Here is a 27,861-nt window from a genome sequence, read left to right on the forward strand (position 1 = left end):
CCCGTCTGTAAAGGACAAAGCAGTTGTTTTCTGTTTTCTAATTCTCTTTCTATTCTCCTCTTCCATCTCATACCGTCATTTCTTGAAGAGACAGTATTTTTCACAAAGGTGGTCCCCTAATGACTTTCACTGGTGGCACGACGGCAAAACTCCGTGACTTCCGGGAACATACACACAACCCTCCGCACATGAGAGTCCACAGAGGTCTACTCATTAATTTTAATGGAAACCAAAACTGGTTCCAGCATCTTCAAATTTGCCTTCATTAATGTGAGAGCCTTCTCCTCCACGCCTCCTCCAACATAAAGCAATGTTCTCTGCATATATTCCTTTCCTCTTTTATGGCTCTTTTATACCCTACCCTTCTGTACACATCTCTGAAACCCTTTTTTTTTCCCTCTGCTAAGATATGCCATCTATACCTTGCGAAACTTAGGTCAATGTTTCTGAACAAAGCTTGCTGCAGAGTACGTAGACTGCATAATGTAATGCTGCAAACATGACCAGTTTTTATTTTGATCAGATTTTCCAGAGGTTTTTTTTTCTTTTTCATTATCCTATTTCCTTATATTTTTGTATTCCAAGTGTTTAATGAATATTATTTCTAAAAAAGTCACTAGATCACCTTGTGATCTGAGTTACGTACTTGGTTGGAAAAGTCTTAATGATTTTTGAATTGTTTTCATTTTATAGGGTATGAAAACGACACATCATTTTTAGCTATACGTGTTACAATTTTATCATTTGTTTCCTACGTAATTTTTGATGTGTCTGGTTTAATAAATGCCAATATTTCAGGGGTAAAAAAGTGTCTTTTCATAATTAGAACATAAATTGCTAAAAATTATCTCAATAAAATTTGAATGAAGCAACACAAAAATTATGAAGTAAAGAATGCATTTGTTTTCACAGACTACCTCATTTTGGCAAAAAAATTACCTTTGGTTAAGAAAACTTCTAGTGCAAACAGTTTTGAGCAGCTTGAATGTGTTATACTAGTGAATAAATTCCCTAACAGAATCGGATTTAACTGAGATTACAATCTGGGCCATCATATGCCCCAAAAGCCAAACCCAGTGATGTTAATGAGAGACTTTCTACTGACGTCAATGAGCTTTTGACCAAGCCCTAAAAAAATTTCTGACTCTAGTTAACAGAAATGCTCCTCTTTTTTTCTTGCAACTCTCTCCATTTTTGTTCTGCACTTAGAAAATTACTAGTTGCTAACAGTGGACTTAAAAAATGAGTTGGAGTAATTTTTTTTCACATAAACAGACCTGAATAAACTGGTTTTTAACACTGATCTAGATGAGCAAAATAGTTAACTTCAGCATCAGTTCAAATTACATCTAACATTCAAACACATTATCACCAAGTGGCAATTTTTCTCCTACAGACAAGGCCAAACAGAGGAAATATCTTGAAAGCAGCTTTCTTATTCACACTTTGAAGACAGATAAGCCAAATACCATCCTTAGTTACAGTTCTTAAATCCACCTATACCATGTATAGGAACAGTATCGTTCCTGATTTCACCAGGAATTAGTTTCTGGTTTACATTCTAAAGTGGGCCCCAAAGACACTGACTTGTGTTTCTGTGTACGTTATGCATTGGTTACAGACACAAAGTATTTGCCACAGCTGCCTAAACCTCAGGAATCACCACTGTTGTTTCCACGTACATCTTGGGTACAGGCAAGTGTTTTTATAAGTACAAATAAGAGCACAAGATTTAATCATATGTAAGGTAATACAAGGTGATTTTCAAAATCACCAATTGCTTGGCATTCAAATGGAACCCACAAGTATTTTCAAAACTACTAAAATTTCCCTGCCTCTCTTTCTGGTGAAAGGAGAGGACAAGGAAGTAGTTTGTGAGGGGAAGAGGACAAGAGAGTAGTTTGTGGGTAAAGCATCAAGAAAAGGCTCTAGATACTCAGTTCCTAGTTCTTTTAAAGGTTCTGTGTAACCATGGAAAAAGTCAGTTCTGTTTCTGCATTTCAGTTTCCCACGTGTGAAACAGGCACAAAAGAAGCAATTTTTTACATTGTAAAGGTCTCGGAATGATAAACTCATTAACAACACAGAAACACCCTGATACTACAATGTTGGCTAAAAGAATTCATATAGTACCACAGTTAAGACTTCATAGCTGGACAAAAAAAAGGACTAGGAAGTGTTCTACACAGATTATTTTAAAAGATAAATACTATATTAAAGTATACATCTAAGTAATCACCCCCAAAACAAAATGTTTCCTTAGACTGCTCTTGTTAGGTGTGCATGTACGCACTGTTTGCATATCACATACGGGGGCTATTTATACACTTGTGGGGTTTAAGATACACTCCACTTAATCAAAACACATATACAGTAGGGGAACAGCTGCAATCACATCTCAGTGGGCTAAATTACAGTACACCAGTGAATTATTCATTCAAAAAGATCTGTAGCAATCACACATTCACTGCGTGATTTGCAATCTAAGAAGAATCCTCTCCTTTCCACACCAGCGGATGAGGGCACGGATCAGCTACTGCTGTTGACGAGAGTTCAACACGTATCCTCCAGCACACCAGCTCGAGAATCTCTCTTCCCCACTTGTCCATGATCTTTTTATTCTGTCATTCAGACAAACAACCTGAAATGCTCAACTGTTATCTTGGCTTTCGCTTTATGCCCCTCTGGTTTATTTTGCTCTTTCTTACGCCATTACTGAGGAAAGTGAAAAAAAACTTTCAATGCTTCTGGATTTTCACTTTTACCACGTAAAAAGGAAGGATACTTCCACATAAAACCTACTCATGTCCATGGCTGTATAAAGCTAAAAAACTTCTTGCAAGGAAAATCCTCTGATATTACATACGAAAGTTTAACTATCCCCCTGAAAACACTCAGAGAAATCCTTAATGGCAAGAAAGGTATGTCAGCAACAGTTTAAAATTAATCCCCTGAGAAGGAAGCTCTCTCCCAACAAGTGAGATTTAGCAGGTTCCTTTTCTGAAGGGACAAATTCACATTACTTTTTCAGTTAACTGAGAGAAAAGCAACAACACTGTAAAGAGGGCTACTAAAGAACCTAAATATCTACTTCTGACATTTTAAAGTGAAGTCCAACAAGCCATGCACAAGACCTATCTCTCAGTCACCAAAATAGTGGAAAAACAGACACTCCTTCACCGGAGAACAGTCTCTCTCAGCTGCGCAACCAGTTCACCTGTTCAAGTTTGATTACATTCCAGCCTCTGGCACTGTTAATCCTGGTAACAGTTCTGTGCAGTTAGCAGCTGCTTCATGGATGGGGCTCTATTCTTCATTTGCATTGCGAATCGCTCTACTAATGTGTGCTGGCACAACATTTCATCGAACTCTGAGCTGGGATTGTACTCACCAACACCTGATGCTGATGCTTCTTGCTTTTCCCACTTCAGAAAGGCAGACAAGGACCTACACAGATCCCACTGAAACAAACACTCTAGGCCCTTCTTTCCGTCCCAACAACAGCAACAACAACAACAAAAAAAAAAGGACTGGCCCACGTTTTGCGTCTTCTGCTTCTGCCCGAAGATAGAATCCACAGGAAGACTTGTTCATTTACAAGTAAGCTGCCTCTATATTGCCAAACAGCTTTCCACCTATGGAGGAAATATCTCTTCCAAGGTTTAATGATAAAACAGGCTTCTGCCCTTTCAGGATGAGGTCAATAATCTTCCTTTGTTAATCTTGGGCAAGCTTTACTTAATCTAGCCCCCTTGTCACCTTTGTGATTGACAGGAAAAGTCATGTCACTGGACAATGGACTTATCCTCCCTGAGCAATACCTTTTTTAAAGATTACACAATGTTACCCTTGCTCTCATAAAAAGTGCAAACATTTTGCAGTTAAAAGAAACTATTCATTCCAACTGTATCTTTCAAATTGTCTCTCTTCATTTCCAGGGTCCAGCTGAGGACTATTTAAGTTTCACAAAGGGACAGTGAAACACTTAATGAAAAGAAACAGGTTGTACTTGGCAAGATTTCCAAAATATCTCTCAATGTTCTAAATATGTCTCATCTTCTCCTTCCTCATCTAGAGAAGCACATGACCCCTATCTGCAATTAAACTCAAGAAAGAAAACTATGTTTCCGTGACATTAAAATTTTGTCCCAAACAAACCAATAATCGAAGCAGAAGAAAACTCAGAACTAAGTCTGAAACTGTTAATTGCCACCATATGGAATACAAGGAGGATGCATCTGTAGCAAAAAAAAAATTATTATGAGACTCAAGCTTCTGGCTTTGCAGCCAACAACACCTGGATTAAAAAACTTGTGTCTTTAAAACAAGCACTGATATTGTCAGATTTGAAGAAGCCTGTGATCCTAAAAGCAACCTAACAGCTTCTGTTTCCAAAGCTGGAATTTTGCTGATACTTTGCTCTTTTAGAGTGTGTAAAGAAGACATGAAAGCAAATTTTTTGCTCTGCTTTCTACTTCACACAGGTAGGCCTATCCATTTTATAGTCTCCATAGTGACCAGGAAGGTAGTAACACTATGAAATAAGACATAATCAAAACCCAGAATACTTCACAGTCCTGAAGACAAATGTTTCTTAAGCAGTTTAGTACTGTTTGCTATTTATTTTTATTTATTTTACCTAATGAACTTTTAGGGAATGGATATCTATGTTTAAGATTCAACAGCATAGCTACTTGAAGTGAAAATCTGAAAGCTATAAAAACACTCCCAATGCCCAAATGCCCACAGGAGGTCCACTAGCAATTATGAGGAAAACCAAACTTGACTTTTCTAATATTTTTTAAGATTTAAAAGATTTAAAAAAACACACACAATATTCACAAAGCAAAAATTATCTTCTTTTTTTTTTTTTTTCCTTAACCTTCCATCTACAATCTCTTCCTTAAATAATGTAATTAATTTTCTTGAGGACCATAAGTGCCATGAACTTTCAATGGGAATCATATCTTCAAATCACTTAAGTGATTTGAAAGATTCCCTCCTTCTACATTCTATGTCATAGGGGCTGCAGGGCAGATATTATGTATGGTTTATGGTGGCTGTCAACCTGGCACCTTCAGGAAGATGAAATACATATTCCACAAGGCTTCCCAACGGACACCGTTCTTTTTACGCTTTAGCATTTCTTTGCTTCTGTCTTACACTTAGACAGGTCTTTTGTCTATAGGTTTCCTCCATGGAGCAAAGTTGTTCATCACTGATGGAAAGGAATGATTCCAAGAAGATTTAAAAGCAACAGTGGAGTATACAGTGAGAAAAAGTGAGACTATGTAAACTGGCACGGAGGGAAAAAAGTGGGGAAGATGATAAATATACCATTAGGAAGTAAGAACTGACAAGAACACATAATCCAAGGAGGGATAAAAGAGATTTTGAAGGGTGTCACGTAAACAAACATAGAAGGCTACGGTTCTGCAATTAGATCCATGCAAACCGACAGCTATTCTTATACAGAATTTTTCTTTAGGACTGTGGTTTTAATGATGATGAGGAACTAAAACATAATGGAGAGTGAAGCAGTTGATGAATGGATCTGAAGAGTCAGCTGAAGAGGTCATCATGGCAGAGAACTAAGAATTTTATCTGAATTAGGTTAACTAAACACAGTAAACAGAGATAAGCTTTTTTTTTTTTTTTTTTTTTACTATGATCATGCTACAGTCAAGTGACATACATTCAAGTCAAATACTGTTTTGGCTTTGCTGAGATGATGTATTTGGGACTCCGTGATCTATACTTTGGAAGTACTACCAATTATCAGACTTAACAGAATCCTGAGCACATCTAGCTCTCCATCTAAAACATTAAAACTTTGCTTGGTACCAAAAAAATTTTTTTTTTTTTTGACAACCATTACTACCTCTTGTCCTTCAGGTTGCATTTATTTGATGTTGAGTGCCGTATCTCATTAATGACCTCTTTTTCATGAAGCAGAAGATACACTGGCAGCGGTTCCAATGGGAAGAAGAACAGGTATTTCCAGTGTTTGATGTCTATGAACCTGGTTGAAAATGATTTGAAGCTCAAAAAGACGACCATCTGCTCTATGAACTCTGTTGGATCAGACACTTTCTTCTACTTTTTTGCTCCATATGTAAAACTGAGACAATAATAAATATATCCTGCAGCTTAGGGCATTTTATATAATTGATATAAAAAGCCTAGAGACTATTGGACAAAAACCTCATAGCAGTTGTATTTTCATTTTTATTGATGCAATAAATACTCAGCTCTTACATTACTCTGTGGTGCACTACAGCCCAATCATTTGAAACCGGAAATTGGGAACTCTCTCATATATCAAGCACCACCCCACAATATCCAACAGTAACACTGAAATGTACTTTGATTTTTTCCAAATACCATGACACTCAGACTGCTGCCATAACTGCACGAGCAAGAGAAAATTCCAAGCATGTCCAAGGTTTGGACACAAGTTATAAGAAACTGTTCAGCTGTGTTCACACAAAAGGAATAACTTATAATCCGTTTTGCATTGATTTCTAACTTTATCCTCTATGATTTACAGAACACAGGAGCAGAGTATTTAGTATTATAGATACTTCAAGTATTTAAACTATCTAGAGATATAAGGAGGTGCTTAGCAGGATTTTTGAAACGCACAATAATATATCTTCATTTAATTCCCACTGATTTCATTATAGGGCCCTGAAAATAAAGAGTTGGAATCAGCCCAGTGCTACTGGCTGACTCTCTGTACTTCTTCAACAGACCATTATCAGGCTATCTACAGTACAGAGCACAATCTGATAACCAATGCTTTAAGACAAACATTTCTTCTCCTCTGGCTATTCTGCATTCCAGCCCATCCCCAAACATAAAGAACAAGTTTAGTATTTCTTACTGCTTATCCCACCGTTTTTACTTGATTTACTACAAACCAAAGAATTATACGCAAACTGAGCATCTCTTTGTAGTGAAAAATATATGAGAAAATGTTCTAAGTGAAATTTTAGAACCTTTTTATACTGGATGTCTAACAGGGTTTTTAAATTTCTTTTTCTTTTGTATTGCAGATTTTGGGTTTATTTTTAGCCCACCTCTTTGTCCCACTTCTTGCAATGAAGTTTTCCCCCATATATAAAAGTAAATTGCAAACCTTTCTAGAGAATAAAGATATTAAATATAGTAAAATAGTAACAACTACTTTGTATTGGGTAAATGTGGTTAGTGACATAATTCCTGATACCCATCCACAGACTGGACCTCTCCCCTACTGCTTCTTACTCTGGCAAAACTCATTTTAAGAATGTAATATAGGATTACATCTATTTGCTCTCAAAATACTTAACAAACAAAACTGGCATTTTGAGAACTCCTAATATGTCAGCTATAACCCGCAAAAACAAAGAACATGTTGTACTATAACAGCCTTGTTATCTTCATGCTAGTAATCTTCATGCTTAAAAATAATAAATAAAACTCTGCAAAAGCACTTTTAAGACTTTTATGATCTCTTCCCTGGGGGACTAAAGATCACCCTTAAGACCTTGCTAAACAAAAAATAAGACTACTTATCAAAACAGCTTGGCAGAGTGTCTTCAGCATACATTGAATCCTTCTAATAGTTTGGAACTCATGTGGTACAAAACGATCATCTTTGTAAAAATACAAGTTTACAAACCACATACAACAACTCTGGTTTTGTAAGTGTAATAAAACCTATGTTGAGTGTCAAAAACAGATTCAACACCAGCTTTCTTACTATGAAACAAACCCATTGTCCGTGCTAACTCCTTGAAAGAATGGGAGACGACCGTCTGAACAGAATTTAGGGATGCAATAAAAGGAATGCCACAAGCTAGCAATGGCTCCAGGGCTGTTCCCAGCTACCTAGCTTTCATATTACAATTCACCACAGTTTTCAGATGGGAAAAGGATGTAAGATCACCTCATCTGTTCCCTGGTAGCCTATAAAAAATCGTACCAGACAAACCTACTTCACCTCGTTCCTTTGTCCGGGTGGCTGAAAGTAAAGACAAGCTATGTACAGTTTGGTCAAAACTGCATCCTCTGTGTTGAGGATGATTTGGAGGATACCTTGTCTGGAGAGCACAACTCTGCAAACTGAGGAACAAAAGAAAAGAAAATATCCCACACCCATAAGGGCCTGTGCTCATGCTCATACTAAGGCGTTGTGGTTCCGCCAAGTACCTAAAGCAGGTATGTAACAAAATGGCACACTCGGCACTCTGGTGTGGTCCCAGTTGTTTCATTTGGGCTAGTAAAACGTCTCACAGACACAGTGACGTTTCCCATTTCCCCTACGAATATTCTACACAGTAAAAAAACCCGCTCAGTGCTCTAAAACATTGCCTTGCATTTGCTTCCTTTCAGCCTAAACCTCTTCTTACACAGCTGCTTCTTCCAGGAAGAGGACTATTCCTCTTCCATGTTAGAGTTTGTACTATCCACATCTTTTTGGACGGTTAGCATATATTTACTTTGTTATTACTGTCCCACATTTAGCCTTTTCTCTTTCAGTCAGCTCCTACAACTCTTTCATCATTTGCTGCTTGCATCTGAAATCCCTCCAATTTGCTGACTTCTCTAACGTGGCCAGAATAGAACACATTATTTCACATGTAATCTTCGCACAGTTATGAGGAGAAGGACAATTACCTCCTTGTTACCGCCTTTTGTGCTGCTTTGCTGCATTACAAGCTCATATCTAATTTGTTTTAACACACCTAAATCTTTTTCAGCATTATTGTTTTCCAAGTGCCTTACTCCCATTGATTATCTGTGTTTTGCATTACTTTATCCAGCTGTATCAGTTTGTAATTTTACATTTGATTATTTCCTGCCATGCAGCCTCCCCTTGATTCCTTTGATATTCTGGTTCTGTTCTCCCTGGTGCACCACGGGCAACTTTAATGAGTGTATTGTAATTCACTCGTTCTAAACAATGTATTTATTTCTCTGTATTTCTAAAATGTTGCTACAGGCGCTCACTATCCTATGAATCCTGTACCAAGAACCAAGACAGCTTACAGCAGGCAAAGGACTACCATAACCATACTCCTTTCAGTCCACCTTTTTTTCCAGCCACTTCAGAATAACGCAAGAGACAGAGACGCTGCTACACAACGAGGAGGCTCTGACAGGTCAGGGTAAGCAAAAACGTACTATAATGAAGGACACCTGTGCAGAGTATGTCGCCCTAGGAATTTTTTCCTCATTTCTACGGAAGAAATTCCTCTGATAGATAATCTCTGCCATTGCAGCTTTTCAAAGAAGGTATCCATCTTCTTCTGACATTCCGTATACCTGCCTCTTTCTACTTGTAAAATAAAATCATATTGTACAACATCATTCTACCCTCCTCTCAACAACTTAACGCATTACTATTTTTCTTTCTGTATAGTTACTTTACCTGGAACATTCAAATGAGATGCATGAAACACTGTATGAGGAAAGCACCTTGGAATGCATGCATACTCATGGACTGAGTTCCATGCAACTTCCAATAATCAAGTTTTTTTGAATAATCTGTTCTTTGTACTTTTTGAGGGTCTTAGCTGACGCATTTAATATCAGGAATCTTGTGCATATCCTACATGAAGGGTAAGTGTGTGGCTAAACCCACTATGCTTTTAAAATAATCATGCTGTGCTTTATATATGTTGTATACTGTTTATGAGCCTTCTCATTTCACATGATTTATCTACTCTTACCATCTATCTGTTCTCTTGCTTTTCAAAAGGTTACAACTCGACTTACAGGATGATAACTATCAAAATCATCTTTGCTTCCACAGAGATTAGTATCACTTTCTTTTTCTGAAAGCAATCTTCTGGAAGTTCTCATTTTCTAGAAGGGCTAGAAAACATTACTTTATTAAAATGGAATACCTACTTGAGAAATAGCCCCATTGTCTCCACAGAAGTTAACTGTAGTATAAGATACCACACTTAGAATATGAATTTTTCAAAATTAATCTTCTTCGTTCAGAAATATTCTCATTCATTTATTTCTGAAATACCTATCATCTAGGATGTGGGACTCATGGATCTACTTTTATGTAAGTTCTCTATTCTTTTACCTTTTTTATAGACTTCACCAACTACTTTGACTACTACTTACTCTCTTACACTTCTTAAGAAATGGCTACACAAACAATAATTTATAGGCTTTTTCCAAGCAGTAACTGTTTTCTTCCTTTCTAACAGTCATTAAAAAATCCTATTTTCCCTCCAAAATTTATTTTACCTGCTCTTCTCTTTATGTCTCTTGTAACTTGATTTTCCTTCTATCAATGACTGTTCCACAACTTCAGTGAAACAGAACGTGGAATTCTGGTACAAACCAAATTAGTATTCTCAACTCTGGAGGAAAGATTTCACAGGAAATAATTAAAAAAGAAAATAAAATACCTACATATATTCTGTGTTTATCAACACAGAATAAAGACATTCACAAAAAGTCAGTTCCGCAGAACATGTTTACAGAGTAGGAAACAATCTTGTTTGGATCTTATGCACTTCAAACAGAGGACGGTGTTTGATCAGAGAATGCCAAATATATCAGAATAATTAATAACAATTAATATGACAAAAGGCAATCCACGTAACACTGATACATAAATGTACTATGTGTTAAAGCTACTCAAAAAATTGTTAACTAATCCCCACAAAATCTGTTCGTGATATTGCATACAGGGCAATTTAGGAAATTACATGAACTGACTTGCCAGGTTCCAAAGCAAGGTAACGGCAGAGCACATTCAGCATCCAAGGGTTACCAAGAACCAATTCTCTGTTCACTTTTCTGGGTCTTAGTACACCTCAAATGGTAACATTACGTTCTGCTCAAGGAAACAGCATGATGTCATTTTATCATTTAAATCCCATTCTAAAGCTCACTCGAGCAGAGCTTAAACAAGATTTAAAATGCACACAGACCCTTCACACAGGAGCCAGTTTAGACTGTGGTTGAGTGATGCAAAAACCCCAATAAATTCTAATTTATGGCAGATTCAGAGTTGTTCTCACTCTTCAGATCAGTTATTCTTTCTTCTGTTCCTTTAAACTGCAGTCAGTAGCATACATTGCCTACTATGAAGAGACCTTTGTGATAAGATGGTATCAAGGGATGTTGTGACACTCCTGAATAAGAATTACACAGTAAGCAAACTGTATAGAAATGCTAATTTTCCTCCCCTTTCTCATCACTTACCTAACTTATTCTGACTAATATAAATGATCTTTATTAGCTTTAAGGCAGTTCATTCTCATTCTCTCATGCCATTTTTTAAAGAAATCATATTTCTGCAGCTGACTAAGTCCACTCTGTATTTCCCTTAATAACTAATTGTCTGCACTGCTGTATGTCATGTCCACAAACAAACAAAAAACCCCAAAGAATATTTGTTCTTCTACAGTCATAGCCAACTACCCACTATCAGCAGAAGATGAATAACTTTTGCTGGAAATAGCCTTTCTTCTCCAAGCTCCTCTTTGAATCACTGATTTCTGAGTATTCCCTGTAGTTTTCAGTCATCATGAAGTGATGCTGAAAAACCCACAGAATTGCCCAACCCAAATAAGAAAGACACAATTTTCTCCACTTTGATTGGAAAGAACGTAAGCCTGCTTTGTGACGAGGAAGTCTTGGTTGACTAATAGAGCATGGTTTTATAAAATCTGTCTTTTTTTGACCTTAAATTTATCAAGAATGAGTCTCAGGATGTGATCTAGCCAGGTATCACTGTGCCTACCAGCACTGAGCTGATGTACAGGTTTCTAACAAAAAGTTCTTTGCGATCCATTCATTATACTTAGCAACTTCAAACAGGGAAAAATAATTTAAAAGCTCCTACTGAGCACCTAGAGACCTTGAGCACAGATAGGATGAACACAAAACACGGTATTTGGTTATAAGAGTCATACTTCACCTTTTTACATATATATATTCATACACATTAAAAGAAATTACAGTACATTTTGGAGGATTTTCTTATTTTCTTCCTCCCCTCTGTTCTGGTCTCTGAGTGTCTACACTTACAGTACATATATTTAAAAGTACTCAAAAGAGTTACATAAAATTTCTTGATTTAAGTTTTTTAATCTGCAGATGTACACGTATGTGGAGACTACATATTTGAAAAATAAATTGCCTGAATAAATTCAACTATGTGAAGGAAGACTGAAAACCACATGTAAATTACATTATAACAGGAACTGTGCTGACAGCTTGTTTGTACTGTACAAGGTACAAGCAGGCAAAAGCTAGTTTCTGACACGTAAGACCAGTCGATCTGAAAGGCATCCAATCTTCCTATGTATCCTCGACAGTACTGGACGTTGCACTTAAACATTTACACACAGCTCTTCTTAATTCATTCTGGTATTACATTTCTGTTATTCAAACACTACATAGTGTCTCATAACTTAAGGTTAAAAGAAACTTTCAAAAATAGAGGGCCAAAAGACGATGTTACAATGACACTATGCTGCAACGTCCGATACACCTGACCACTGACTGCTTGCTTGAGTAGTTAATTCAGTACATCATAGTTACATTCATAGCTATTAATATTAGCAATAGTTATAACACGACCAATTTGATTCTTTCATCAGTATCACGTATTAATTGGGAAGCATGTTGTGTCACGCACAGAAATGTAAGGTGCTTTCTTCCTTCTATCCAGACCTTAAGTTAAAGAAAAATTTAAAATTCAAAGGAGCACATACATACTCCGCCAGCTGCCCCGTCTTTCAACCCAGTTTCACACGACTTTACCATGACATCAGTTTTTACTGATTATTTAGGAACCAGATTCACAGAATAAGGAAGTCCACATTGTAGGTTCAAAGTCACCTCAAGCCTATATAAATCATGATAATGGTATTTGGAGCTGTTGGAGCGAGTCCAGAGGAGGGCTACCAAGATGGTCACGAGGGTTGGAACACCTTTCCTACAAGGACAGGCTGAGAGAGTTGGGCTTGTTCAGCCTGGAGAAGAGAAAGCTCCAGAGGGACCTTAGAGAGGCCTTCCAGTACCTGAAGGGGGTCTAGAAGAAGGCTGGGGAGGGACTTTTTACAAGGGCCTGCAGTGATAGGGCGAGGTTGGAGGCTGGGAGAGGGCAGGTTTAGACTAGATACAAGGAAGAAGTTCTTCACCCTGAGGGTGGTGAGACACTGGAAGAGGTTACCTAAGGAAGCTGTGGATGCTCCATGCCTGGCAGTGTTCAAGACCAGGCTGGATGGAGCCTGGAGTAACCTGGTCTAGTGGGAAGTGTCCCTGCCATGGCAGGGAGGTTGGAACCAGATGATCTTTGAGGTCACTTCCAACCCAAACCATTCTATGACTCTATGACATCAGGAGCTGGTAATGTGAAAAGATTAGATGATGCATAAATCACAGATACCCAAATCAGCAAAACCATCACCTTCAAAGGAGAAATTTAGGAAGGCCCATAGAACAGAACAGGGATGCACAGTTGTATTTTCAGTGACTAAATGGAGAACTTCTGAGGACTGTCTAAAACCACATCCTTCTGTAAACATTTTTCCATGAAGAAACTTTCATAATTATCAGCCTGCTTCTCCTGATTTCAGTACATAATTATTCTCTAAAGAAGCTGTCCAGAATATTGAACGATTAGCAAGACTTTCAAAGACCTCCATCAACAAATTGCATTGATCTCCATGAGTTATTTTCAATAAAGTTCAGAAGACTATACTGTTCTGGAAATCTCACTTCCAGAACACATTTTATTTTAAGCCTTTATGCACAAGTTTGTTAATTTTTGTCATAGCTATTATTCATTTAAATAAAGAACTTTCTTCCTTGGAAGTAACAGAATGAGTCTTAGTACTAGGGAGGTCAGCTTAGGCACAGTGTACACTTAATAAAATATGACCAGAATTAGCTGAGAAAATTTCTCAAAAGAACTAGTAGTTTGTCTTAGGTTTTACTCTTTTGCTTAAGCACTGATGAAACGAAACACTCTCTTACAATATACAGTGCAGATACTAATGAAAATAAACTGGAAAAGAGAGAGCAACAAAGATCTTTGGAAATGGCTAGCTATTCTTGTGACTGCAAGGGCTGCATTAATTTGAGATTCGCACAGATTAGAAGTTTAAATGGAAATTTACACATATTCTGCTTCTGTAACAGGTGAACCTCCAACAATATATGGGGATAAGCAGAACAGTGACTTTAAAATGTCATCTTTATTCAACATATTTGCTCCCCATGTATTTTTTTACTCACATCTATCTGCTTGTTTTATTGACTAAATTTTTTTAACTGCCATTAGCACTAAAGAGTCAACACAGCCACAAAAGAAGGAACTGGACTCTGCTTTGCAGACATATTATCAACAAAGTAAGTTGTAATTACCATTTCCAAAATGTTTATTACTAGGGATGATGTGAGGCAAAAAAGACAGAGCTTTATTTTCAAACTCTACGTTAAGTTATAGCATTATAGGCAATTAATAAAAATATCGTATTTTATGCAACTAAATTTGACCTCTAAAGCCACAGCAAGACAGAAAACATGGGACCCTTTAATGTCACTTTTCCAGTCATTTATCTGGCTATAACCACACTTTAAAGCGTTAAGGTCAGCTGGTCATGAAGCATGAGCTACATTTCTGACTAGCATGTACCGCATTTGACTTGAGAGTAAATAAGGGACTGACACTCCATTAACCTTCACAAGCACAATTATTTATCAAAACAGTTCAAAAGTGTACCCAACAGAGAACGGATGAATCTGGAAGCAAAAAACTGAAACTGTAACAGAACAAACTGATTCTTTGCCAGTGATGAAGAGCTATTTCCTACCACAATTCCTGGAGCAAGTCCTCTAGTCAGTTTTCTAACACAGCCATCCATTTTAAAGGACTGTTCCTTAATTCACACTGGCTTTGACAAAATCTCAGAGCTTTTTTATTCTTTATTTCCATCTTCTTTCTTGGAAATAGTATATGCTAATATCCTGTATTTACAGGAACCTTCAAAGACTTTCCTCAGAAACACACACAGAAAATTCAGAAGAGTTCTGACATGTTTGGTCATATCTACTTCTTTGTGCCTTTAATTTTGGCACAAGGACCACGCCTGTTCACAACATTCCGATTAGGTGAGCTGACCTTCATCTTCCAACCAGCATATAAACTTTATTTGTTTTACTACAGGACCTATGGTGGTTTATAACCATGTGGTCTTCAAATTTTGTTAATTCTGTGAGATTTCTATAATATCCTTACGTTGTGAAATTCTACCCAAATTCCTCACTGAAGCATGAGGTTGAGCTGTTCATCATCAGCTGTCATCTGCCATCAGTTCCTTTGACTTTCGACTGCAGTAGCACTCCACTTCTAAAGAAGGGTGAGTTTGCTCAAAATCTTGCACCAAAAAGTGTCGGGGGGGGGGAAGACTTCAGCACATGAAGATTCTTTCATGATCAACTGGAAATCTCATCCGTCATTGACATCTTGTCTGGCATACTGTTTTTTTAAAGCACACCCCTTTATTCCACTGTACCCTAGACTGATCTCCAGCCTCTCTCAGATGCACAGATGGGAAGAAATCACTAAGTATTCACTACTGGAGTTCTAGTTACTACAGCAGAGCTCCAAAAGAAGCAGTGGGATGCAGCAAATTATCTATATTCCTAGTCTTCACTTTCCCTTCAAGACCAGTACTTATTTCACTGCTTTGTAAAATGCATCAAGTTCCATGAGCACAAACAGCTATGATTTCCAGACGGCTCATACATATACCTTCTTTCTGGTGGTCACAAGACAAAATCTCAAAATGTAAAAATAGAGAGACAAGGCAGAAAGTATCACTTTAAGGGGAATACGGCTTTTCTCTCATCAAGCAGCCCGAAACACAGTAAAAAGGGAACTGTTGACTGCTATCAAGGTCAGTTTCTACTAAGTGTCTTCTAATAAAGTGAGAAGATTGACTTGATAACTCCTTTTAACAGTGGATTTATTAAATCCATAAAATACAGAAAAGTACAACCCTCATTATATCAGTTACCTTATTTCAGCTTGTACAAACAGTGGATTCCTTAAAGATCATAGAAAGAAATGGATTTTGATTTTAGATCTGTTGCACGCTTTATCTTGTACATATGAAAATAATTATGTTCAGAGGACTGAGTACTTTTTAAACGTGACTCAGATAATTGATGTCATGAGGTCTGATGTTTATTTTGCCCCATTGACTTCCAGATCAAATGTCTTAAATTTAAAAGATTTCCTCCCTGCCAACTCCTTGTCTTAGAAACTCACTCTAGGACCTGAGACTCAACATTTTTCTTCCTCCTCCCTATAAGAAAAGATCTGGTACGTCAGACTTCACTAGTAATTCTTTTGATATGCAAGAGGCACCATAATCCATTTTGCTATTCCACAGCTATGCAGCCAGAGCTCGGCAAAGCTAAGCAGCCCCAAAACTTGTCTTCTGCCAGTGAAGTAAGCAACAGGCAGTGGCACACAAAGCCTTCCTTCCATTTGATAGTTAAATCACTGCTAACTAAAAAGACTAGTACCAGAGAGGATTTAACTGGAAGTTAATTGAACAAAACTATTCAGTACTATTTACAAAACTGTGACTGAGCCACCCTGAGGTCTGCTTTTACTTGGAATTAGAGGTTTTCAGTGGCATCTCAGATGCACCTGCCACAGAAATCATTGTCATTAATGGAAAATCATCTGTTTTTAAGCAGGAGATATAGCTGTCAAAATGTAAATGTTTCCACTACTACTAGTTTCTTGGAAACAAACAAAAAAAAAACCAGTAAAAAATCTTTTACAAAAATATGGTGGAGATAAGAACCACACATGCTGAAAGGCAAGTTTGAAAAGAGGAGATATGGTATCACTCTTCAAGTACAAAAACATTTTCTGAAAAGAGGAACTACATTTCTCTTGCTGCAGTGGCTAGGACAAAAATTAATGAGCTAAAACTGAAGCAGAAAAGATTTGAGTTACACATTAGGAATGACTTTCTAATGGTAAAGACAACAATACCCCAGGACAGACAGACCGGTAGGTTTTAAGTCTCCTGCACTGAGTAACTTTAGGAGGTTAGACTATTATCTGATACAAACTACATTGGTACAGCTGGTCCCTGGACTGAAGCTGGGATTGGATGACCTCTCGCAATCCCTCTCAGCCCTACAATTCCATAAAATGCAGGGTTCCCATACATTGAGAAATAGATGGGCCCATTCAGTAGGGGCTCTATAGATCTGTAAGGGACTTACTCACTAAGCTGGATCAGGGTTTTTTGGTTGTGCTTTGCTTTGGATTTTTTTTTTTTTTTTTCCAAATAAATCAATAGGCTTGGGCCATTTTCCAAAGATGTGATTTGGTAAGTTTCAAGCCAAACCTCTCAAGCTTTACTCATGAGATAAGTGCTAAACAATGAGCCAGATTCATCAAAGCTTTATAGACTCACTTAAAAGAAAAAGAAACTGATTCAGCCAACTCATTTCAAGCCAAATCAGGCAGTTGAAAATCTATTCCTGAGATTTGGAAAATCTGTCTTTTTAAAAATTATTTTAAAAATATGTTTCAAGAGTCCCTCTTTTGCAGGGGCCTCAGGCAACTCTGTCAAGAATCTGTTTTTCCCCGTCTGATTAGGAGCAGTATATTTCTCATGTCTATCTGAGATAGTTAAAGTATGTGTGTTTGTATATATACACACCTACATATTTTTACATATATACTTACATATATAAATAACATAAGGATTCGAGGATTTTCTATCAAAGGTTTGGTAATTAAAGCAGTGGGTTTGCTTTTCAAAAAGATTAATAATGAATTTGCTTCTTTACTTAAAGGAAAAAAAAAATCAGTGGTAGTGCTGGACACTAACGTACTCTATTAATGCACAAAGCTAAAAGCCTGCTCTCAGGCAGATTTATTAGCCCTAGCAGATGATATCCACGACACTTCTTAGTATTGTCCCTTAAGAGTATCCTCCTAGGGGGAGGTTAATTCCCATGTTTCTTCAGCTCTTGTTATCTCTACCAAGAAGAATAACGCCTGGGCCAAACAAGCTAGTTTTTCTGTACACCCTACAAAAACCCGACTGAAATCACCAAAGTATTTCAAAGAAGACATCAAATAATTATTACTAGGAGAGAGGAGGACATAGTCCTGGTGTTATCTAATCAAGAGAGGCCACAGCGTCAATTCTAAACAGGGGGAAGCACTAACTGCCTATCATGTACTGCACAGCAATGCAGCGTCTAGCATCCCACATCTGACTGCTGAGCTGGAGAAAACCTGGGCTGAAAACGCTGTGCTGGGAAAATTGCTGTACTGGGAACACACTGTAGTGTATTGATTTCTAAGCAGAAGTAGAGAAGAGGCCTCCATACTCCTCTTCCCATACACCTTGTAAATTCGCTAGTAAATTCAATTTCACCTGCTGAAAGTGATGACTGGTACTGGTCACTGGTACTACAGCGATGGGCACAGACTGAGCCCTGCAGACCATTAGGTGGCTGCCCCTTTAGCCCAAAATCAAGCACTTACTTTAAATGTGTATGTCAAAGCAATGAGAAAATGTTCCAAACCTTGCTGTGCTTTCCTTTTCTGTTTTGTTCTCTTCAAGGAAAATACTTCTTCGAAGAACATGGAAAGACCATGTGACTTTGAACTGGAAAACCTGAAAGATCAGTGAGCGTACCTGCTAATGAGCAACTTGCTATTGAAACGAGCTCATTAGCTTTCATTTTTGCTGGCTACTGATCGATTCATGAGCCATTTATGTGGCCTCTGTAAGCTGTACATAAATTATCAAATGCATTGATTTCTAAAAATAATAAATCAGGAAGTCAGTCCTTTTCTTATCTCTAGTGTAAGTGCTTAGGCTCAATAGCCTTCAAAATTCATCCAAATAAAACAATGATAACATCGGTGTTCACAGATACATTGCATCTCAAATGGCAAATATTCTAATGCAAAAATAAGCTTTGTTGGCATCTCAGAGAAGTGAATAAAAGCTTGCCTCTGAAAAAGCTACATACAAAATGTGCAATATGAAATGCACAGAATTTTGCATGAATCTGTGTAGGTGGCAGCTCAAGAAATTCACAGTAAGGAACAATTGTCTACAGCAAGGAAAAATCCAAGCTAGATGATCTTGAAGTCCTTTTCTATCTCATATGATTAAATTTCCATAACCTTCTTCATATGACTGAAGTAGTCAAAGTCCTACAGCATGCCAGAGCCAGTGCTGAGTTTTTGATGTAAAAGCATTTTCTGTCAACTGATAACCACAACAACATAGGAACAGAACCTGCTAAAGACTAAAAGATTCAAAAAAGGAAGAGGTAGGGAAGGACTCCTTCACTCAAGCCATAATGCTAGCATTTTCAGCACATATGGCTTTCTCCAATACTAGGCTGGCCAGCCCGAGTTCACCTGGCCTCCCAACTGCTTCTAAAAATTATAGTGAAAAGTAGTCCTTTGGACATGTATGCTTGCACATTTCAAAGCACTTCATAACACTGATTTGCAATAATTTGCCTAAGGTCATGTGGGCCTTGATCCAAAGCCTATTAAAGACAAAGCAGTCTTTATGTTGACTTCAAAGAGCTTTGGATTGGACCCACAATGAATCACTGCATAGTAAACAGAGAAATCAGGAATAGAAAACCTGGTCTCAGGAAGAGAGGTCATTCTCTCCTTCATCACCTCAGTTTACTGAAAAAGACAGGAACGTGAGATTTTTCCTGCTCTTCTGTATCACACTGCCAGCCCAATGAAAGGGCTATGGCTTTATCCCGCTTAGCTGTATTTCTAGGACCATTATTTAATTCTAAAAATCCTCTGATACAGTCCAACACAAGAGCCCAACAACATTTCAGTGGTATCTTTATCACCTTGACCCTCAGTAATACCAGCATGAGAGTAGCTCACTGGAGTGCCACTGGAGAGAGCTATGTCAATGTACGCCAGCTGAGGACAGTGCCAGAAGAGCTGGCGGCACACTCGCTCCTAAATAACAGTGAGCTTAGGACTAAATGCAATAACAGTAAGGAGTTAAAATGTGCAGACCAGAGAACATTGCTTAATCCCAGTTTACTAAAAGGACATGTCATTTTTAGAAAGTTGTCCAAACAACTGTCTTAATATTCTACACCAAAGTGGCTATTAATCAAACAACAAAGGCCCAATTAACACATAGCTGTTGTCACCTTGATGTTAAAAGCCTCTCCCTTCCCCCCTTCTTTCTTTCTTTTTGTCTTTAATGTTACAACCTAACCCAAAAATGCCTCAGGGCCCTACAGGGAAAAAAAGACAAGATAGAGAGAGGGAGGGAGGGAGGGGGAGAGGGAGAGAAAGTGGGGAGGGGAGAAAAAAAAGAGAGAGAGAGAGAGAGAGAGAGAGGGAGGGAGAGAGAGAGAGTCTTAAATACCATCTCTCCTCTAGGCAGCAATTTCCACAGATGAAGAGGTCACCACTGTTTAACAGTGTGCTGCCACGTTAATTTAGTATGACAAGATAAAGCAGTAATCTCTGCTCGAAGAGGCTGTAAACCGCCTGCTATCCAGGGACATGCTCGAGTCGATTTGCACTGTATATCACTTTATACAATTGCCGTGACAAAGCCCCCTGAGTTCCCTCATGTAAATCTCTCTCTCTCCCTCTCAACTTCCCTGCCAGTCAGACAGCATCGGATCTGCAGTAAGCTATGCAAACTTCATGTCTTATGCATGCCAATGGACCCCAAAGCTCGCCACCAACCCCCTCTACCCCCCCCCAAGAGAAGATGTTTAGGACTTTGATAATCCATTGATCCCACTTCCATATCGGCTTGTATTTTTCAATCTGTCGTGTTAAGTTGTCAGAGAGGGCGATTAAACCGATGTTTCATGTTCCGAGATTTGCGTTCCTGGGAATGATAGTTTTCAAAGCCTTTCTTGCTAGGTTCTGCTTAAAGATTATCCCTAAGAAAGCTGATGTGAATATTATTACTGGCATAAACCTGGTAATAAAACCATAAAGTGTTTTAGGTAAAGACATTTTAGAGATATTGAGGGTTATAAACATAAGAGTTTAAAGCTGGATAGAATTTGGAGTGCTTAAAAATAAAAAAAAAAAAAAAAAGAAAAAGAAAAAGAAAAAAAAAGCACCCTGTCAGGCTGTGGAGTTTTCTCAGCATGAAGCAAAACAACATATGTAAAAGGGAAAAGGGAACTCGCATGTCTATGTAAAATAAATATAATTACAGAATCACAGAGGAGGGCAGAGGAGAACACTGACCTGTGTAGCTAGACAGGAACGAAAAGAAGACAGAGCATGTGTAGCAGTGGTCATGATACTGCCTCAAATAAAATGCAGTGACAGCTATTTTGAGCAAACAGTTAAGAAAACTGCCTATGTCTCCAGCAGCCTGCACAGCCGAAAACATGGTCTTCTTGTTGGGGAAATAGGGTGAATTTTTTGCAATATGTTGCAACTCTCATATGCCATACTGCATCTCTAGAAGACGCAAGTTTTAAATTACGTCTCCTCTCTATTTCATGTTTAATTTGTGTCGTTTTCCTATGGCCTGCAGGCATGATACAAGTCACAGCACACAATATACCAAATACCGTGCCAAAATGTGAAACTGTGCACATGTACATATACCCACTTTCTGGATTAAACATAGATGAGGACATAAGTAGAATTAAAACAAGCACAGCAGACAGGTTTCTACAGAATAAGACTGGAGCTTAACTACAGTTTCTTAACTAATATATTGCTAGGTCTATCTACTAAGCCTAGGCATGCCATTTGAACTTGCCCGTACTGCTATAAAAATGACCAAGGCTAAATCAAATCTTTTAGAAACGACAGGTTACATACACTGTGTTCTCTTTAATGAATTAAATTTAATAACAAGATTTGACATTCATTGCAGCTGATAGTAGGAATGACAAATGCTTTATTAAGCACGTAAGTTTCTAATAGTAGTTCAGAAATAACTCCCTAAATTTAAAATGGGGAAAACCACTGGAACCAATGCCATTTTTCAGTATCAAGAAAACCTTCTCAAAACAGCCTTTTAAAGGCATGTTGGATTGCTTCTGTTCTCCAATTCATGTTGCTAACCAACACATTTCAAACTGTACACGTAAGTGTAAAATTCATTATTTGAACTTAACATTACTGACTGGATATACAACAAAAGGTTTGCTTTTAGGGAATATCCAACTCTTAAACCCCCCCTAAATATGATCAGTGCCAGTTAAAAAAGAAGTCTGCTACAATATTCACAACACACACACACACACAAAAAAAAAGAAAAAAAAAAAAAAAGATGAGCCTGAACATGGTTACTTCTACAAAAATACTACAGAGTATTTATACAGGAATGTGTGTTATTTCTTTAACTCCACCGTGTACTGTGAATGGGATTACTCTCACCTAATTTTAGCCCCAAATTAGACATCTAGTCTAAACTCGTCATCAAGGCTCCCTCTATAGTCAATAGACAAGCACTTTCAGAGGGTAATTCATCTTTCTTGTCTGAGATGCTTATTTTAAGATTGGAAAGGTTGTTCTAGGAGGGTGGTTATCTTTTTCCATAAACTGTGAAGAGAGCCCAGACACCTAACTTTAATGTGCCTAACTTTGGTGAACTGAAACCCAATCTCACTGTACGGCATTCAAGAATCAACATGAGTTTGGAAACACTAATAGACCATAGACCATCATGGATGAAGGACAAGTATAATTTCCTTTGTACTAGTGTATAAATTAAAGCACAGACAAGAGAAGTGAACTGCCAATGATAAATCAACAACTGAGAAGCTGGGAATACAGTTTAATTTCATCCAGTACAATGAAAACTTGTCTTTTTAAAAAATATTTATGAAATTACAAGTATGGAGTCCAGCAACTGTTTGTGGTATTTTACAGAGCAAAATAAAGATACAGGCCCTAAATATAAAAGTAAGATTTCAGTCAAATTAGTTTATCCACATGGAAAACTAGGGAATTCACTGTGGCCCTGTGTCAATATATTACCCAATACTCATGTTGACAGCTTCAAAACTGAAGCTATGGTCTCTGCCCAAAAGCTAAGTTTACACTGGCCACAAGCAAACAGGAAAAGTACATCATCTACCACAGATGTATTCTTTGCAGAACTGAATCACACTCTTTTCAATGCTGCTTCTAGATACATAAAATTCTGAAAACTGTTTTCCAATAGAATTTAACAAATTGGTTTAAAAAGAATTTAAACAAATCTTATATGTGTAACCAGCCTGAATGATCAACCTGCTCTCCATCACGCTCTACGTGAATTACTGTATCAAGACAATACAAATTTAAGACATTTGTTTTAAAAGGGTATTTGCAGATTTTATATTTATAAAAGTAAAGAATATACCATGGACTCGCACTCTGACACCAGCCAGACGCAGGACACAAACTCAGGTGAGTTGAGTGTTTTGCGGTTTGAGATGCAGAATGCTTTATATTCCCAACAGAGCTAAGCACTATACAGCAAATACTTATTTACAAAAAAGCAAATTCTCTGGCCAGGCAATTACGTCTCACTCAAGGCTTTTTTAGTTGAAGTTATTTAACTACAGATTTCTAAACTATAGGGATCAAGAGCTAAGCTTATCACCCTAAGCTCCAGTTGTAACCTATAAAGAAAAAAAGGCACTTCTAGGGTGTGATTTCTCTGACCTACTTAGAAGCTATGTTAGGACAAAATGAATCACGCTCTTCTATTGCGTGTTTACTTCTATTAACCGTGAAGTTAAACCTAAAGTCACTAGCTTACCTCTGGACATGTACTTTGGAAACAGTTAGTCTGACCAGTCCTCACCCTTGAATCCTCACCCCAAAAGCGACACCGTGATTGACATGACATTGCATTATGTGATAATGACCATGTTTATGTTAACTTCCTTCCTGAAGGAGAGAAAGCCAAAATGTTCTCTTACTGTGCCAAGAGACCTATAATCAACAGAAATTTACTATTGAGACTGCTGTCATATACCATAAAAAACACCATAGATTTAACTGAAAATTACACAACAAACTAACTGTATTCTACAGAGTCCTAAATTCACTAAGCTCTGCATTGGTATATGGCTGTTTTCTGGACACCCGCAGATCCTAGGCAGCTAGATGCTAACCTCAGCGAATGCTGTTGCCTTTGAACACAAACCTGAGCAACTCTCCTGATTATAACTGCAGCAGTTTAAAATGAAAAGAATGAGAAAGCGGGAAGTTTCACTTACAGTTTCAGAGATGAAACACACACCTTGAATTCAATCTGAAAATCAACAGAGGAGGGTCTGAAGCACAGATATTTTGTATTATTTCTGGCTAGCAATATTAATAAGCAATGCAAGCTTCCACTTCTGACATGACTTAGTGTATAGATACACATACAATCTAACGCAGTAATTCAGACTCTAGATGTCAGAAGGATTTTACCTTTTGCTATAATATTTCTTATTTTGTGTCATCAAACTCCAATCCTACAAAAAGCTATGTGCAGAAGGAGTCATAGTCAGTGACCTCTCCTTCCCTCCCTCTTGCTACCATGAGCATTAGGTTCCAATCAACCAGATTATTTTGCAGGAACAGGGTCATAAGCTAAGCATTCTGGGGCAGGAATGTTTCTTTTTTCTGTCTCTATAAAAATAAATCATGCTCTGGGTACAATATAAATAAAGATAATAACAGTCTGATGTTAGATTTCATTGGTCTATGTTTCGGACAATCTATATATTTTTCCCGTTGCCTATATAAACTACAAAAAGTTAATCTTTATAGCCCTTTTTCTCCTTGGGGTGGATTCAGTTTTAAAAGCATAAAAAAAGGATGCTGAAGCAGACTATTTCCATGCATAATGACATTCTTGTTTACACTGCTCTGGGAAAAATTATCCTTATTTAAACTGGGCACAAACTCCACCCAGTTACACCCATTGGTTTATCTAGTGATGTTAAATTCACAGGATTCATCAAGTCTACTTCTCCTTTGCAAAGAGCAAAAATGCCTCATTTGGTCACACAACTGTACCTAAACCGGAAAAAGAACAAAGAACTTAACAGTGTCAAAGGGAATCTGGAAATGAGGCTGGCCAAACTATTCAGACAAGCCTGCTAGCCCAGACATAAAGGACTCTTTCCACTTAAGAAAGTTTGTTTCCTCCATTTAATTGTCTTAAAACAGTTTGGAACATTGGTTGGTTTGGAAACATTGCAGCATGTCAATCTTCTCCCTTCGGGAGGTTTCTGCACATGCCTTAGGAGTCAACCCACCTATGTTAGATGCCCATATGTAACCAAACACATATTGAAATCTATAGTCTGTTTTACTACAGGTCCTTCTCCAGCCATTAATCTCTAGAGAAAATTAATAAGTTTATTCATTAATTTTCCCTTTATTACGGTGGAGAAGATGGCGATATTTCGCTGATATACTCAAGACAACAGGAAGTAGTTAGCTCCACGAAAGAAAAAAACATGACTGGATGACATAACACTTTAAATGCTAGCAACTGCCTGAAGCCACGTTTTCATTACCTCTCCAACCATCATTACTTCTGGTGAACCTACAAAAGCATTAACAGTGGCAAGAAAAATCAGAGAATGCAAGCTGGCCTTGGCACAGCTTAATCCAACTTAAATTTGCATAACCTGAGAAAATGTACTTAAAGAGACAAGGTAGAAAACATGTCGGACTATTTCACTCGGCCATTAAAAGGACAGAAGAGAAAGAAATGCTTCAAATTGTTGCTGCAATGCGTAACATCCTAACTACGGACATAAACATTTGATAGTGAGAGAAGGGACCGTAAAACATGACTGAGAGTACTGAGTGTAGCAGAAGGTTCTGGCACTTCTAGGAGCCAGAGCTGATAAACACAGAGATTTCTTGCAACCCTGAAATTCAAGAAACCATGACCAACACTCCACAATGCATTTCAGTTTTGGTATAGCTCTACTGAAAGTAGAGCTGCATATCAAAACCCAACCATCCTCTAGTGTATCGACCTTCTGTCCAAGCAAAGAGCACAATACTTTCTTTTACTGTACAATGTCTTCATACAAGCTATTTATTAAGAGGCTTTAGACTGGATTAAATAATAAAATTGACTATGTTAAATACAACTACAAGCAGAGGAAGAAAACGGGCAAGGCAGAAAAAGGTTTTCAGAGGACAACTACGAACAGACAGAAAGTGATAGAATAACATTGTTCTTTATAAAGCTGGAAATGGAGAAAAAGGCTTTCTCACCCACTGTGAAAAGAAAGGGAGAGAGCCACAGCAGCTGCTTGGAGGAAATAAGGTGGATACGAAAAGCATATGCAGCAGACAGAAAGCACACAGGGAAAATGTTCTAGAAGTTCTAAAATGAATGGGTAACTACTGACACAAAAATGAGGTGGTGTGCGAAAGCAGAAGTCTGCACTGTGTAGAGTGCAAAACAGAACGAACTTAGATTCCCACGTGCCTCGCCCTGAGGCACGCGCCAGGTAAGAGTATGAAAGTCTGGTATGCTGCTCTCTATTCTGATAGTAGTTACACTGTCAGCCCAAGGACACAAACTTCTTAACAGTGCAGCAACTTGGCCAAAGGAGATAGGCCCATCGGTTGAAAGAGAAAGCATGAAAACGTAACTAAATTTCTGCTGCCTTCTCTTTTCCAGAACCCTGGAGAACCAGGTGTTTAACTGGCAGCAGAGTTTCTGCCTCACTACAATACCGTAAAGCTTCACTATCAACACAGAAAAGGTAGCATTTCAGAGTAAATTTGGGCAGAGCACCACAGATGATGGATCTGGACTGGAGAAACTATACAAAGCCCACAGCCACTATTTGAGTTCTGGTAGGATGGAGATACCATAGACCCTACCCAGGTTATGTCACAGCTAGGGACTGACTGCTGAAAGCAAAAGCTGTATCAAGAAGTAGGAACACTTAAATGTAGTCTCTTCACATTATTGCCATAAACTAATCCTGCAGTCCTGCTGAGGCTTTCTCCATGCCCTAGTCTTTATCTTCATCAGTCCTCCTCAAATTGGTAGTTTCAAAATTTTGTTCCAAATCTGTGGTATTTCCTTCCTACCTCCCTCTGGAAGACATCATTGTCCCAGTCTTTTGGGTGCTGGCTGCAACGTATTGCTGTGGGCATGCTGCTGCACTTCCAAGCCATGAAAGCTGCACATACCACTAGGCTGACCTAGCAGAGCTGATGCCAATGCACTATTTCCAGTAAAAACGTAAAATCCTCAGTGAAATTACCTAGCAGATCTCAGTAAATACGTGTAATCCCAAATGGAGCTACTTACTGAAGGCAGTCTGGATTGAGATATTAATTTGGAACGAAACAACTGTGTCCACTGTGGAGTTCCTAGTGCAGATTACTTTGCTTAGAAAGATGACCAAGTTTTTTTTCTTTTAAGGCTTATGTATTTTTTTTCTCATAGTGCACTTAGTTCTTTTCTCTTCATTGTAACGGAGAACATCTGGTTCAAATATTCCTACTGACTGTGGGTTTTATGGTTTTACCTATCTTTTTTCCCATGGAATTTTCAGCTATTCACTTGAATTAGATTTTACTAGTATTTATGCAAGAAGCTTAAATGAAGATATTTTCCAGTATGAAGTCAATGAATTGATTCCTAGGCATATAATCACTTGCAAACAATGGATACATACAGTTCCCAGCACTTCTATAAAACAAAGGTGTTTACTTTTCTGTTGATTATTTTCTGCTTAACTGCATTCAAATGAATCCATTAAAAACGTGACTGCTTCACAGCAAGATGATCTTCAGCAAAAACAAACAACTGCTGTTTCCACTTC

General features: G+C 37.9%; 1 protein-coding gene across 6 annotated transcripts in view; it reads right to left on the bottom strand.

Moving 5' to 3' along the window:
- The window catches only part of SOX5 (SRY-box transcription factor 5), a 291,555-nt gene that overhangs the window by 218,598 nt on the left and 45,096 nt on the right, over nucleotides 1–27,861 (bottom strand). The window lies entirely within an intron of this gene.

This window comes from Leptosomus discolor, chromosome 1 (genome assembly GCF_034619465.1).
Source record: "Leptosomus discolor isolate bLepDis1 chromosome 1, bLepDis1.hap2, whole genome shotgun sequence".
NCBI classification, from domain to species: Eukaryota; Metazoa; Chordata; class Aves; order Leptosomiformes; family Leptosomidae; genus Leptosomus; species Leptosomus discolor.